Source organism: Lytechinus pictus, chromosome 2 (assembly GCF_037042905.1).
Source record: "Lytechinus pictus isolate F3 Inbred chromosome 2, Lp3.0, whole genome shotgun sequence".
NCBI classification, from domain to species: Eukaryota; Metazoa; Echinodermata; class Echinoidea; order Temnopleuroida; family Toxopneustidae; genus Lytechinus; species Lytechinus pictus.
In genome coordinates, this window is record NC_087246.1 from 70,441,893 (window position 1) to 70,447,892 (window position 6,000).

The following is a 6,000-nucleotide window of genomic DNA, read 5'->3' on the forward strand; positions in this document are numbered from 1 at the left end:
ACCTAGTTCATGAAACCTGGACCTAAGGTTAATCAAGTATCACTGAACATCCTGCATGAGTTTCACGTCACATGACCAAGGTCAAAGGTAATATAAGGTCAATGAACTTTGGCCAAATTGGGGGTATTTGTTGAATTACCATCATATCTCTGTAAGTGTATTGGTCTAGTTCATAAAACGTGGACATAAGAGTAACCAAGTATCACTGAACATCTTGTGCGAGTTATAGTAGGTTTCAAAGTCAGCACTGCTGCTATATTGAATCGCGTGATGCAGGTGAGACCGCCAGAGGCATTCCTCTTGTTTTGTGACACCATTGCTCCAGTATGTCTTTAGTAAACTTTATTATTTGATGATTTTATTTCCTGCATTACCCCCTCTTATCTCTTTTTTCTTTATGTTCTCTGTCTGCCCTCTATCTACAGCAAACCTAACTTGGTTCGTCTTGGTGAGACTCATACTAGCACATGCAAGGATAGAAGAGAGACAGTACTCCAAACAGGTCAGAGATTCTATTGATCATGCATTGATTTGGGGAAATATAATATTCTTTTAGGCACTTAAGTTTTGCCAAAATAATATTTCAGTCCCACCTTTAATCTTGTTGCTGTCATTTATTTTTTGAATTATAATATACCTCTGTATTCTTTCAACTTGATGATAAATATAGCTTTTTAGTATTTTGGAAAGTAAATGAATGAAAACAAATTACAACCAAACATATAGCGGCCACCTTTGTATTGGAATGAAAACCTGTCTCCAGCGGTAACTTTTTCATTTCCTTGGGTTGCCGTAATAGATAGGTTTGAATTTTTTTTCATTTCCTTGGGTTGCCGTAATAGATAGGTTTGAATTTATGGTATTTCCTATAAGAGCAGACCTTTGAAATTAATGTCAGCTAGAACAGACTTGGTTTGTCTCACTCAGCTGTTAAAAGAAATGACATTAAAATGTTTGATGATATTGATATTTTCTATGAAATAATGCCCATTATGTAGATTATTCCATTTTATGGGATTCATGCAAAATACAAACTTTAATGTCAATGATGTGTGTGTTATGCAGTTCTTTATTTGTTTGAATTACAGAAAGACATAATCATTCCTTATTTAGTAAGTCTTTTTTAATATTGTAATGGGTTTCTATTGAAGTTTTTTATAGATATTTTCTTGTCCTTATGTAATTGTGTATTTTTTCTCTTTACCATACATTTTTTTAAAATCAAATGTGACATAATCACCCAAAACCTACAGCCAAAAAGGTTCTTTGTTAGAAGCCAAAATAGTCAATTGATCTTCAGACAGTAAAGATAAAAAATATCTAAAAGAATAATTTTTCTCCTTCATACTTTCAAAATATGAAGTTATGAGGCTTGATAAAAGAGGAGATAGAAGAGTTTGTTAGACACTACCTTTTCCAGACTGCTTAGTAGTTTCACCAAGATTGCACAATGTGCACATCTTATGCTTGATTGATTTAGATTTAGATTTATTTATTTTCCACAATCTGATAAAAATACAGGTACAATAGCATCACATTAAAAATACATTAAAAAATACATTCAAACGTGAATACAAAAGTTTACATTATAAATAGAGTAAATAACAGAAAGTGGTGGGATTAACAATAGGCCTCAAGACCTTTCAAAGGTAAATCCCTATAACACAAAAGATCTACCAAAACGAAAACCAAGGGGGGGGGGAAGGAAGGAACGGATAAGGCAAATTAATATGAGTTCAGAAGAAAATTTATAAATGTTTGTTTAAAAGTCGAAAGACTTAGGCAAGATTTCAGGCTACTAGGAAGGCTATTCCATATACTCGATCCTGAATATTTAACGGTTGATCGAGAAAAATTATATTTATAATTTGGTACATACAAGTTATCGTTCTGTAGCATATCATATACATATTTTTCTTAATAAAACAATTACCTAAAAAGTTTGGCAAGGAGTTATGGACATATTTATACATAAATATACATGTAGAAAATTTGTGAATATCATAGATATTCAATTTTTCTTTTCTTTAAACAAAGGATTTGAGTGAGTGTAGGGCTTAGAGTTTGTAATAATCCGTATTGCACGCTTTTGAAGAACAGAAATTCGATTTAAAAGATACTTTGCACAATTTCCCCATACAATGTTGCAATAAATAAGGTGGGGAAAGATCATAGAAAAATATAGTTTTAAAAGAATATGATTTGGTACAATTGCACTTACCCTACTGATTGCACCAATTGAACCCCAAACTTCAAACCTTTTTTTCTCCTTATTCTTTGAAGCTCTCACTGAATTTCTTCTGCATTCAAACAAGTATGAATATCAATTTTGACAAGTCATATATCCTTTTAAAAAATTACATGTGCTTTTTTTCAAGCTCAATTAAAAACTATTAAAAAAAGTATTTCGGGTGACCTGTTGGTTTTTTGGGTGGCAGCTGGCACAAATGTACTACATGTCTGTCTGATTCTCATATTTCACACACTATTTCCATTTTACTGAAAGATGACTTTGATTGTATATCAAATCATTTGGATTAATTGGGCTTCATCTTGTGTTATTGGGTTACATTTTGAAAGGTTCATGGACATCATTGTTTGTAAATGATTGATATTGAATTTCTCATACCAATGTCATGTGGTTTGGTTATGGACAGAATTCTTTCCCTGTCATGTTTGGTAGAAAATTCTTTTTTTTCTATCTCTTGGTTTCCCAACTGATGTTTGCCATCATTTTTGTCTTGCCTGCATAGTAGAGCGATATAGGCGCCGCTTTTCCGATGTCGGCGGTGTCAACATCAAAACTTAACTTAAGATTAAGTTTTTGAAATGACATCATAACTTAGAAGTATATGGACCTACTTAATGAAACTTACATATAAGGGTGATGAGGTATTACTGAACATCCTGCCCGAGTTGCAGGTCACATGACCAAGGTCAAAGGTCATTTATGCTCAATGGACATTGGGCATGTTGGGGGTATTAGTTGAATTTCCATCGTAACTTTTAATTTTTATGGAGCTAGTTCATGAAATCTAGTCATAAGGGTAATCAAGTATTACTGAATATCCTTCCTTGGTTTCAGGTCACATGACCAAGGTCAAAGGTCATTTAGGGTCAATGAACTTTGGTCATGTTGGGTGTATTTGTTAATTACTATCGTAACTTTGAAAGTTTATGGATCTAGTTCACAAAACTTGGACATAAGAGTAATCAAGTACCGGTATCACCGAACATCCTGTGCAGGTTTCAGGTCATATGACCAAGGTCGAAGGTCATTTAAGGTCGATTAACTTTGGCCATGTTGTTGGTTATTGTTGAATTGCCATCATAACTTTGATAGTTGATGGATACAGTTAATGAAATATGGACATAGGGGTAATCCAGTATCACTGCTCATCTTGCACAAGTCTTAGGTCACTTAATCAAGGTCAAATGTCATTTAGGGTCAATGAACGTAGTAGTATAGTATTATATTAATGGTGTTTTTTTGTAATTTGTTATTTTACATTAATTTTCAAAGTTTTCACTGCTGCCATATTGAATCGTGTAATGCAGGCGAGACTGCCAGAGGCGCTCCACTTGTTTGTTGATGGAGATTTGATTTTTTTTGTACCTGATTGCTAAGAAAGCAAGATCATGCTTGGAAACAGGCAACCAGAGGACAGAAGGCTTCCTCTCCAAGGAGCCCAGGGCCCATAGAGTATCGAAGTGTTACATCATAAATTTTCACTTTTTGCATATCAGCATTTTTGATACCATATAGAGCATGATGAGTAAACCACATAACCCAAATTTGGTGGGAATCGGTCCATGAGACCCCAAGATATGACATCATGAATACATGATTAGCCCCATTGAAGTCAATGTATTATTGGCCTGGGGTGGTATTCTGGAACACTGTCATAACTTTTGTCATAAATTTTGTCATTTCTCTCCGAGATGTGACACCGCTATGATTGTCACAAATTGGTATTCTGAACATTGTCTTTTCCCTGTCATATCTCTTAAAGTTCCCGCCCACCTTTTCGGAAGCAAACCAATCAAAATCATTGTTAGTTCCCAGTGGGAGCCCTTCTAGCCAATAGGGAGGCTCCGTTGCAGGTAGGGCGTATCCCCAATACAGTTGCTGGCATCGCGCAACTACCGTATATTGATGCGCTTAATTACAAAGAGAGACAGGGAGCTGTGAAGGATTTGAGAAGAGAAGTAGAAAAAGAAGGAAAACAGAGAAAAAAAGGAGGAATTGATATGTAGGGCCTAACTAATTGTAGCATGAAAAAATAATTTTGAAAATTGTCATGGATGATGAGTGAAACTAATACCACAATCTTATCTAAATAATATTATATGCTTGACATTCAGTCGGCAGGGTATCGGCACATTTGGTACTAAAAGATATGACAAAATGTATGACTGCTACCCCCCTGTCATAACTTTTGTCATATATTTTCCTTGTAAAAAAGGATTACGCGAATTTAAAGCCGCGTATGTTTGGTGTGCGCTAAAGAGAAGAGACAAAATTTGTGACAATTTTTGTGAAAAAAAGTTATGACATCCACCAGAATACCGATTTTGTCATATCTCTGAGAAAAGATAAAATATGGAGAAAAGACAGTGTTCAGAATACCGCCCCTGGTTCCTGTAACATTTAGAACTAGAGCATTGGTTGATGAGCAGAGACTATGTATCGGGTATATTAAAATAGAGCTGTGCAAATGTGTTGGAGAGAGAGAATAAACTGAACAATAAATTGAGTAATAGAATTTGGAAAGTGGTTGCTTCATATCCTCTATGTGCATTTCATTCCCTTCCCTTGAACCTCACCCATCATATATTTTTTCCTCAACAGAATTCCGTCTACCACCTCTTCCTCATCAGTTACGGAAAAAGATGGAAGCCGATGGTCTGTATACTTTTACATCAAAGATTGATTTTCCTCTGAAGACATATGTTCTAAACCCCTTTCCGTCTCCTATTGATGTATATGATCAACTTCATCAACCTATCTTACTCACTCTCAAGACATCACAGAAATACTTTGTACCAGGTCAATCGGTTGTCCAATCAGAAAACTACAGATGAAGGGGATACCATACAAGATTTTTAATTACAAATGAACTTCTTTATGTATTATAAACATAGATCTGTGAGATTCTCAATCTCATTGATTATTTGATATGGACATGTGGTTTCTAATGTCAATTTATCTGATGTGTGCAGAAATATTTTTGCAAATTATCATGTCCACCAACACTACACAATCTGATGAAGTGTAGTTTCTCCTTTCAAGTTGAGCCCATTCATGAATGATTATTCATTTGATTGTCAATTGAAGGAATACATTTTGTGTATCATAGATAGATCACTTAGCTGAATGTATGAAAATGAGATTTGTTCTTGGCGAGTATCGGTTTCTGTCATGAGCGCTTTTAAAGGTCAAGTCCACCCCAGAAAAATGTCTAGATCTGAATGAATAGAGAAAAATTAAACTAACATAACACTGAAAATTTCATCAAAGTTGGATGTAAAATAGGGAAGTTATGACATTTCAAAGTTTTGCTTATTTTTCACAAAATAGTGATATGCACAACTCAGTTGCATGCAAATGAGACAGACGATGATGTCCCTCACTCACTATTTCTGTTGTTGTTTATTGTTTGAATTATACAATATTTCATTTTTTACAGATTTGACAATAAGAACCAACTTGACTGAACCATATAGTATCAAACAATGCTAAATACCACATGTTCAGGAAGGTATTATTCGTTGTTTCACTTGACAATGAGGAGAAAATTAGAATATTTCATATAATAAAATACAAAAGAAATAGTGAGTGTATGACATCATCAGTCTCCTCATTTGCATACCAACCAGAACGTGCATACAACTTTTTGTGAAATTAAGCAAAACCTTAAAATGTCATAACTTTCTTATTTTACATCCGATTTTGATGAAATTTTCAGTGTTTTGCTTGTTGGATTTTTCTCTTTTTAT